The sequence below is a fragment of the Drosophila virilis genome, chromosome 5, assembly GCF_030788295.1.
Source record: "Drosophila virilis strain 15010-1051.87 chromosome 5, Dvir_AGI_RSII-ME, whole genome shotgun sequence".
Classification (NCBI taxonomy): Eukaryota; Metazoa; Arthropoda; class Insecta; order Diptera; family Drosophilidae; genus Drosophila; species Drosophila virilis.
In genome coordinates this window covers 18,580,158-18,590,850 of record NC_091547.1, presented here as the reverse complement: position 1 = coordinate 18,590,850, position 10,693 = coordinate 18,580,158, and positions in this window count along the sequence as shown.

Below are 10,693 nucleotides of genomic sequence, written 5' to 3'. Positions count from 1 at the left end.
CAAATCAAAACAAATGCCAAACGATTTGCTTTATGTGCAACTGCAGTGATTTGCCTAGGGAATGTGCCTGTCAAGCCTTTCATTTTTTATTGCCCCGCAGCGCCCAATACCATTGCCCAGCCCTCGAAATCCTTTGCCACTGTTGCAACATATGGGCGCTTCATAAAGTGGGCGCTTCTCCTTGCTTCGCTCTACTCTCCGCCTTGGCCCCTGCCGCGTTGCAAGTAGCGAAATGCAGTCAACTCGTGCGCCAGCTGAGCGCGCAATTTAGCACAACAATGCGATACGTATACGCCCCGTTGTAGCCCCTTAGTAAGTCATGTGTTGGCATGTCTTCTGCTGGGCTAGCTGGCTGGCTGGCTGCTACTGCCATTTAGAAATGCTTTTGTCTTGGCTTCGGTCCCGGTTCCACGCTGCCAGCGAGTGCCGTTTGTTTTTTGTCTTGCCAAATGCGCCATATTTCTGAGTTTATGTCTTCGTTTTCTAGCAAATATTTCCACAGACCGACAGTTGGAGCAAGGGGGGGTAGACTGTAATGCATATGTTCGGCCTGTCGTCGTTTTGTTTTATTGCATATTTATATTTTATAGCGAAAGTAGCAAAATATACGAGTAAATCGTTATAACGCTCGCCCGACCCCCTGTCGAAGCCTGCTAGAGGGGGCTCCATGATTCGCTACTACAGCACAATTCTTGGCCTTTTTGGCAAGCATTCGATAAAAGTACTCAAACATAAGCTCTGCCAGCGGCACATGTGCCCCAAACATACACACACAAACACGCACACGTACACACACTAGTCAACTTGGGACCGGGTAGTCCTTGCATTAAGTTCTCGTTGCGCTTTTTGGGGCGTTTTTGGATGCGCCACAAAATTCAATCATAAAAGTTTTTCAATAATCCGCTTTGCCTCGATTGCATTTCAATTTGCGCAACATTTTTGTGCAAAAACTTAATTTTCCACCAATTCGTTTTTTGGGCTGTTCGATCGAAGGGCGGAAGGGTGTGGCCAAACGTAATTGATGTGTGCGTCCCCCGCAAAAAAAATTGATAAGGAAATTTTAGCGGGAGTCGGTGGAAGCATAAGCTCGACAGCGCAATTGAGTAGAAATTAAAACTGATTCCGTACCAAACAAAATCATGTGTGTGTCAAAAGAACTGGTAAGCTTCAAAGGCGTGAAATTGTGCAGATGGGCAGAGGAAATGAAGCCTAATAAGACGGTTGTTTAAATTGAGTATGAGCTGACAACCTAGTCAAAACCATTCCCTTAAGAAACAACTTGAACTATTTTAAAGGAAACAATTTAGATACAATTTATTATAAAATTATATCCGTCACCTTAACTGTAAGTTCAAACTCGTACTTCAGCCGTGGTCAGTCCTAAATCTTCCAAAATTACTAGTGATCTAGGCTTATAGGTTTTACTACGGCTGGTTAGCACTCAGCCCCTCGTTCTCTAGACGCCAAGTAGAGCCTTAATCTTTATCCTAATGGCCATCGCATCATATGGCGCTCAAAAGCACATTCAGTATTTTTATTGATCCCTAGCGAACACACCTGCCACCCGATGCGGTATGGCGGCCGTCGTGTGCTCTGATAATGCTAATTTTATTCAAAGGTTATGGCGTTACAATCTGTGGCAGACCGGGCCGAACGCTGGCACCGACAGCGCCAAAGCTGTCCACCAGAGTACACGCGGAAAGCCGTGGACGGACAGCGACGACGGCGACGAAGATGGAATGCAAGTACGTGTAGAAATTTACGAAAAATTACGAGAGACGCAGCGAAAGCTGCTGCATAAAATTGCAAATCGTGTCCAGGGTCGAGACTAAAACCAAGTCCAGGACCCAAGCCCAGGCCGGGCACATTGGCAGCTGGGGCCAAGACAGAGCTGGGCTCCCGACCGGATACTTGCCCCCAAAACCTCGCCATGCAGCATTTATTGCCAACGAAGCGTATTTGGTGCATTTGATGCGCTGCATAATGGCGCACGCCATTAAATGTCCATTGACATGCCAAACGAAGAAGTCCAGTTCGCACAGTGTGCTGGCTGGCATTAAAGGCCAAAACTGCTCATTTATGAAGAATATGCAATCGAGTCAGTTTTCAGCTTAGCAATAAGCCTTACAAATTTTTCTGGATTAATGAAATGATTGCAATCGTAGTATGATTACTTTCTTAGAGAAAAACAGTTAAAACGAAGGAGTTGTTACGGATGCTCCAAATATAATAAATAATAAAATAAAAATATTCAAATATTTCAAAAGCTTAACTTGATTCAAGCTCTCAAGAAACCTGTATATACATAAGTTCATAAATATCTTCATTTTATATCCGACTCTTTTTTAATAAAAAAAATGTACTGATAAACCCAATTTGAGATATTGTTACTCGCAACTAGCACATATATTTTCACTTCATTACATACTTGTCATTGTGCTTTAGACCACGGTATCTGTGTTGGGCAATAGCGCATCGCAAATCCAAATCGAATGCGAAACGAGCGTAAATCGTGACCTGCAAGGATCTGCTTAGTTTTCTTATTAGCTGCGATTACATTTGATGTTTGTTGTTCGGTCAACATGGCGTATACTTACATACATACATATACGTTATGTATGTATATGCATGTGTGTGTGTGTGTCTACTACATTTCGTATGCTTAAGCAGTTGTTTTTTTTGTATTTGTTGTGGCTGTTGGTTTTGCACTTTGCTGCCAACGTTTTTGTACGTGGCCAAGTTGCAAAATGTCGAAAGTCTTCGTCGCCATTGCCGCATCAAATATGTTGAAAAGCAATTGGCAGCCATCACGGCCTGCCCTTGTCCCTCTCTGGAGTCAAGCAGCCAGACTCAGACCCAGAGCCAGAGCCAGGCAGCCAGCTGCTGACCCAGCGGAGGGGCATGTCTGCTAATGCGCTGCTGTTGGAATTTCTTCATTGACTACGTGCATTAAATTTCAAATCAAAAAACATTTCTACACATAGCCAAAAATGGAGGGTGAGGGGAATAAAAAGTAAAACACAAATATTTCAAATGCATTTCTCGTTGCATACTCGCAGGCGCGTTCAACTGTGCGGCAATCTATTTGGAAATTGGCAAGCAATTTGTTTGTTATTATTATAGGAGCCGCATGTTTTAATCGTTTTCTGCATCATTAGACGATCGGCAGTATCGAAATCATTATTGCCATAATAATTTTCCATGCTGCTTTAGTCAATTTACATGCGATTCAATTTCCTGGCTGGCAGAGAAAAAAGCAAACCGAACCCAATCAGTGGATAAAAAAAAAACCACAGCAATGCATATCAATTGCTGCTGACAATTTCAAATAGAAAATGTCTCAGCATTCTGAAGAAAAACTGAAGAAAAAATAAAAACAACAACAGAAAACAAACAATCGAACGGCAGCGGGAAAACAAATGAATAACAACAACAGCAACAACAACCATAGTTGCTGTCAATGACAAGCTGCACAACAAAGTTCTGAGAACAAGGAAAAACAAAATAATAAAAAAAAAAACTAAAAATGGAAATGTAACTGCAATTGAGTTTGGTTTTCCCCGCAGGCATCTATCTGCTCAGGCGTCCCGCAGTGCCTGTTGTTCGTCTCTCCAATTGTCAACTGTCAATGAGTTTTCAATTGCCGCCAAGTTGCATGTTTGAAGATTTGTGTCCCCAACTGCATTCTTCTAAGCCGCCAATTGGATTCGTTTCACTTTGCTTGCGTTTGACAGTCGTTTCCTCCATTGACTTGTCAGTGGCAGGCGCCGTTTTTCGCCCCCGCCGAAACGCCAGCTAATTCGCCTGTTTGCGGTTGGCCAAATTGCTTTGTTTTGGCAGTCAGCAAAAAATGGCCTTTAAGCTCTCCATGCCTTATATTCAATTGTTGTCTAGACTCGCCCAGATTTTCAAATCATTTCCTTTTGTTTTTTTTTTTTCTGGTTACGTGTCAGCTCAGATGAATGGAGGTGTGCTTAGCAAAATCGCGTGCTCAAGAGTTTCTGCCACTGCAACTAAATCAAACTGTTTTCATTTTGGCACTAGCTAAGTTACGCCTCTTTCCATTTTCATGTTCTAAATAATTTTTCCATTTTTGGCAACAACTCGCATTGAAAGTATCTTCTTATCATTTCAAATCATTAATATTCAAAAACTTTTCTTAAGGTCCCCAATTTGAGGCAATGATATTTATAACAAAAATATGTTGTTGATTGTTTCAAACATAGACAAAAGTGTTTACACAGAATTCTTGTAAAGTATTTGGCTAGCCTTTAAAAAGAAACCTTATTCAAGATTGTAGTGGACGCCCTCCCCTTAGATAGTATTGCAATCAATACATGAATATTAAATGTAATATGCAGCTGTACCCTATTCCATATACCATATGTACATTCATATATCCCAACAAAAATTGTAGAAATTTTGCATAGATATTACAGAGTGTTCGTGGGAGAATGTGGTAGTTGATTTGATGGGCTGGGTGGTGGGAGGCGGGGAAGAAGCCGGTGCTGCTGTGTAAACTGTGGCAAACATCTGTCGCTCGTCGTTGGGGAGAGAGGCCTACATTTGGTACCATTGTAACTGCTTGTTGTTTGCTGCACTCGCAGTTCCAATTTCCACCAATTTCGGAAATGCCCCGCCACCGCTCCTCAGCATACAAATTGGGGGAAAACCCAACGCTTCCCGCCCAACGAGTTCCACGTGAGTCGGTAACGGCCGTGCAAAAATTTCAATTGAAAGCATTGATGAGTCTATATCTCTGCTTGATTTCTTTTTTTATCAGTTCGTTTTTTGCGTGCATGTTTGTGGCAGCGCTGCCAGCGGGCGGTTTTGACAATGGGCGAGGCAGCTGTTCGGGCAAGAGGCTGAGCTGGGGCACAAGGACAACGGCCGAGGCCGTGCCTCGTGCCACGGCTTTTGTTGACATTCGCGGGTGTGTGTAGCCCACGTAAAAGCAATTAATTGGAAAAATGTGCAAATAGAGTCGTGCAGGTGGCGTCTGTTGACTTAACCTCCATTGCATAATGCCCGACTTTGCCAGTTCCCCAATAGCTCCGCACCACAGTTAATCGCAGATACTTACAAAGATCAATGCATGCAGATTATAGGCCCAATTATATGGGAAGTCTTTACTTCCATTCATATACGCTTGCAAGATATTACGCTGTTGCACTGAGTAACAAAACAGTCAGGGCTGCTCAAACAAATTTCTGAGAAATACTGAAAATTAAAAATTATAAAATTTATTAAGCGATTTCTTTCTAAAATGAACGCAATTGCTGTTATATTTATTGTTCAGTTCTTATGAGGCCATTTTGAAGTTGAGTCTACCGAAAAGCGGGTAGCTCCCAACTTCTGGCCGTATCTACCAATTCGCAGCAAGTGAAAATGCAGTTTGGACAACTTTTAGTCGCTGTCAATGGCTTTTGTCTCGTGACGCAACGAAACTTTTCTAATTAAGTGCCAGAGCCGAGGAAGGGACACTGGACAGAGGGGTGGCCACTTGTCCGATGGGCTGCCTTGGCCTATGCGCCGGCATTACAATAAGCCGTTATGGGTCGCTTTTAATGACCAGTTGGCGCTGCATTTGTTAAGAGCGGAGTGGTAGGAGGCTGCGGGTGCTTGGGGGGGGTAGTCGGCGTGTTAATGGTTATCGTTGTTGTTGCTGCTGTTGTAGCTGCGGTTGCCCGGCATTAGTTACAAAATGTCGTTTGCCAAATTATTTGCCATGTTGGCGCAAAATTTTTATGGTTTTATTATGAGCGCGGATGAGTGTGTGTGTGTGTGAGAGAGAGAGAGAGACAGAGAGAGACGCGGTCCATGCAGGACTAATTGCAGTTGAAATTTTGTTTTATGCGTGCGCGGCACATCAACTTTTATATGTTGTGTCGCATTCATGTAATGGGGCGTGGCTGTGGGTAGGCGTACAGAAAACGCTTAAGCGATAACATTAACTACATCTGATTACGGTAGTGCGCTAGTACGATTAAAATACAGATCCTGAAGTGCTGGGAATACTGTAAACTGTACTTAAGAATTACATAGATTAAAATGGTTTGCAAACGAAGCCTAGCCATTGACTCGCATTCAAAGGCTACGGCTCATCCCCCTGGCGCCCATGCCTAAATGCTGGAGCAACTCGGGCTAACCGCTGCTTGTTGTAGAAAAGCCACAGGACTTTGCTAAACATTTGCTTCAATAACAGAACACAAACAAGCCCAGATCAACATGAACACAGAAGAGTTTCGAATTGACTTGAGAGAATATTGTGTTTTTTGTTACCCTATGCGCTGTTATTTTGTGTAATAAGCGGTAAATATAAAAAAATGATCAAAGATGTGGATGCAAATTGTACAAAATCAATTTTATAAAACTTTTCATTGATTTTTAGTAGCACTTGAAAAAATCTCTTTCTAAGCATATAAAAACAATCGAATTATAAAGGCGTTTTTCAGAACCCAATAAATAAGACGTAATTGTTAATAGGAATCTGTGCTAGAATGAGTTCGATTTTCAAATTCCTAATCTTTACAAGGCACTAAATATTCGATGCGGGTTCTGCAGTCAAAGCTACTCTATTCTATTTACATTTTGTTGTTTTAGTATTTTTATTGTACCTCAACGTTGCTTTCGATTAAAGTGCGGGGTGTTGCGGGGTAACTGCTGCTGGAATTTATATTATTGCATACCAGGGCCAGAGACTAACTGAAATGGGGCGCAGCAGTCGAGACCCAGCCACATTTGGGCCATGATGTACGGGGATGGAGGTAGGGTCTAACAACTTGCAACTAGCTTTATTTGTTATTTTTTTTCTGTTTGTTATTTTTTATTTTTTGGATTGATATTTGCGGTTGGCAATTGTTGCGCTCTAGTCTCGGAGTTTCTGTGTGGCTGTGCCGCGATTTTCAAATTTGTATTGCATACTTTTTGGCATTGTTAACTTTTGTGCTGCGACTGCGGCTTTGTCTGCTTGGCCTGACTTGTTTATGAGTTTTCCTTCTGCTTTTGGACCATTCAGCGAGCTGGCCTTCAATAGCGCCTCACCTGTCCAAGGCGTACACACTTAAGCCTTACAACCACCCTCCTCTCACCTATATCATGCACACACATGTGTGTGAGCAAGTGTGTGTTTCAGTTTTCTGGTTGACATTTGCAATGTGTACTGTTCGGTTGGGGCTTTTGGCTGCTTTCGTTTCGATTTTTCAGCTTAAAAAGTCATTCATCAATTAAATCGACGCATTCATCAAAACAATTTCTCGCATGTCGATGTCAACATGGTTCGCAATGTGGTGACGCACGACAGGACCACGTTGATGGCGGTGTGAGACCTTGGCTTGCCCTTGTTGTTGTTGTCGTTGCTGTTGCTGTAGCATATGTGCTTATTTATTCATTTTTCCTGCTGCCATTTCATTAGTTGAGGTGTGGATTATGAAGCCAGTTGTTGACATTTTTTAAATCTTTCGATTTGCTAAAAAATCAATCATATTGCCATTGCTCACACTTTTATGCATTTCCTAATTTACAATGGAGAGTTGAATTTTATATAAGGCTAACATTGCTATGCATGTATAAATAAAGGTGTATCTACGACTTACTCTTAGCAATAAATTACATATAACTATCCGCCTGATACTCTACCATATCTTCAAAAAAATCTTTTACTTTTGAGTAGCCTTTTTACAAATCTGAAAATCGTAGTTTATATGAGATAAAACAACATCTTGTCGTCCGCAAACAGTTGAGCTCTAGGCCTGGCTTGGTTCTAATACATTTTTTGTAGTATATTTTTTTTGTTAATGGCCATTTTTGCCCATCTCTTATCATTTATTTTTTCACGAAGACAACTAAACACTCGGCTCTTAATTGCTTTTTCATGCCACAAAGCATATTTAATACTTGACCATTGACAGGCCACCACTGACAGCAGCTGTCAGTCCTGTTTTGGTATGCACGGCAATTTGACGGCCCTCGACAGTCACGCCCCCGCCTGGCCATGTTGCCAGTATCCACGACACGTTCACGCCCAGAGCCTGCAAATTGCTCATTTCAAGGCTAATTTGTCAGCATAAAGCAACAAGAACAAGAACAATAACAGGAACAACAACGAAGCGAACATTGGCAATAAGTTGAACGTGGGGCGGATGAGTCGACTTTACCCCAAGGTGAAGGCAACTGTCGCCAGGTTGTGCTGCGGGCTGCTGCGATGTCGTTGGCGACAGATGCAAATGCCTGACGCACATTCCGCGCGGTCGCCTCAGCATGCACTTAATTACGCTTCAATGTCAACAAAATAAATTTATTTACATAATTTTAATTAAACACGAAAGAAACATCGAGCCGGAAAAAAATAATAGAAGAGACAACAATCCAAACTGTCAAAAGTCGAAATCAAAATCCAGCCAAAAGTTGGTCTGTCTGTCAGGGTCAAGGATGTGTCTGTCAAGGTGTCAGAGCGACGCAGGCGGCACCTGTGTCTGTGTTTGAGGGGTGTTGTTTCTTTTACCTTGTGTATGTGTGTGTTTGTGAAGGTGTGTGTGTGCGTGTTTGTGTGGGTAGGTGTCTGTGCTGAGCTCTGTGCAGTTTGGCGTGCTTAACGAGATAATTAGATTGTTTTTGTGGGTGGGTGCCGGCTGCCATTTCTTTTATATGGCATTTATTTTTTTTCTGCCCCTGCTGTTGTGTGCGTCACCCTCGCTTTGAGTCTGCACTGTGATTTTCAATATGCCAGGCAGGTTAAACATACAACATAGAGCATCTAACGCCGCCTGTATTCCTTTGTAGCCGTTGTTGTTGTGGTTTGAAGTTGCGGCAAATTGGGGTGACAAACCTCATTAATTACAAATGACTTCATTTCTTTTGTACACAGACATTGAGGGAGTCTCTGAGGTGTGAAGAATCTATAGCAGCGTGACAGTTTGTCAACTCTGCGAGCCGTGGGCAGCATACGCATTAAAGTTTCTCTTCTGTAACGCGTTAGCACACAAAAGAATAATGTAGCCAATTATTAACTTAGATGATGAAATTAAGCCAAGTGCATAATAAGAGGCTTATCGAACAAATATATATGATTTGAACTAATTTAGGTATAAGTTGTTCAGTTCTTTAAATTATGAATTATTAAATATTATTTAAAATAAACTATCGCCCGATGGCCTATGCAATATAAGAGTATTCTCATATTGACAAGCAGTTACACATGAAAACCACTTTTGGATTTTTTCCAATTTATTAAATGCCTTGACTGCGCACACTATGGACTAGGATAACAATTAAATGCTCTTGACTGCCGGAATGCGGTCCCCTTTTGGCTCTTTTGTGGTTTTCGGCTTGGCTTTTGGATCGTCACTTTGGTTGTCCTTTAGCCAATGGGGCGAACTCCCTAGTTGCTTATAAATTATTCTAGGACCGACGCCGCCAAATACATTGCAAATGTGACAAATATGCATTTGGCAACAATAAATTTTATGACCGCAGTCACTGGCGGCGGCAGCGCCACCAAAAATATTTCACAGCAATTGAAGGAGCAACCGAATCCCCATCCTTTGGGAATGATCCGCTGCTGGCGGCGCATGCTACTGGCCATATTCATATAAATATAAATTAGCATATTTTGTGGCGTCAGAGCGGCGACTGCAGCTTGCACACACACTCGCTTAAAATTCACAAATGCAATCGTAATTAAATTGTCGCCAGCCAAAAGCTGCGTGCCAACATAAACAAAATAGAAAAAAATTCAAATGAAACATTTTTTTTTTTTTTTTTGGTAAATTGGAAGAGAAAAATGTCGTTCGTTGGATTTTATTGCCATTGTTTGTAATTTAATTTGCTGATTTATGCAGGCAACTCAATCACAATTAAAAATGCCAACTGCGCTGATTTGTTGGCCTTGTTGGCGTCGCTTTGTTTATGCCAATTTATGAGGCCGGCCGATGCTTGATTATTGCCAATTAGTTGCAATTGTTTTTATTGGCGCCGACAACTGGCCTCGTCGCCCAGCCAAGGGTTAACAAGCCCAAAACTAATTCAGCCCAAAAACCAACTAATCATTGAGTGAGTCGACTGCAAACTGTGGATTGACATCGACTCCGGCGCATGCGTCAGGAGTAACAACAAACTCCGGGCTGGTGGTCTGTACACTGGAGAAGTACTCAAGAGCGTCTCAATGACGCTCAGTTTGAGTCAAAACGTAAAGAGTTTTGCCAGCACCGTATTTAGATGACGTCACGCACAACTCATCTTATGTGTTACCCAATCCATTTACCAATTTATTATTATAAGTTAATTATTTAGAACTTACTTTTGTTTAAGCTAATCACCATATCTTATTATATTTTAGCACTTTTCTTTTACGCGCTTGTTGAATTATATATTTTATAATTAAGATCAAAAAGTATATTATACTCAGATTCTTTCAAAAACCATCTATGAAATTGATCCAGAGTTAAATTTTATATATTCACTTTTGCCTGAACGTTTTTTCAATTCATTGGAATTTGTATATTATTAGTATTCTTAAACGTAATAAGAGCTGTTGCTGTTGTACTTATTTCTTGGCTAGATTTTGATTTACATTTCAATGCAATATAGAAAAATAAATATCTAATGAAAATTAAACGTATGGGTAGCAATAACACCATCGTCTATTATTATTTTTAAATTACTGTGGAAAATTAAAAAAACGTAAATCTTACGT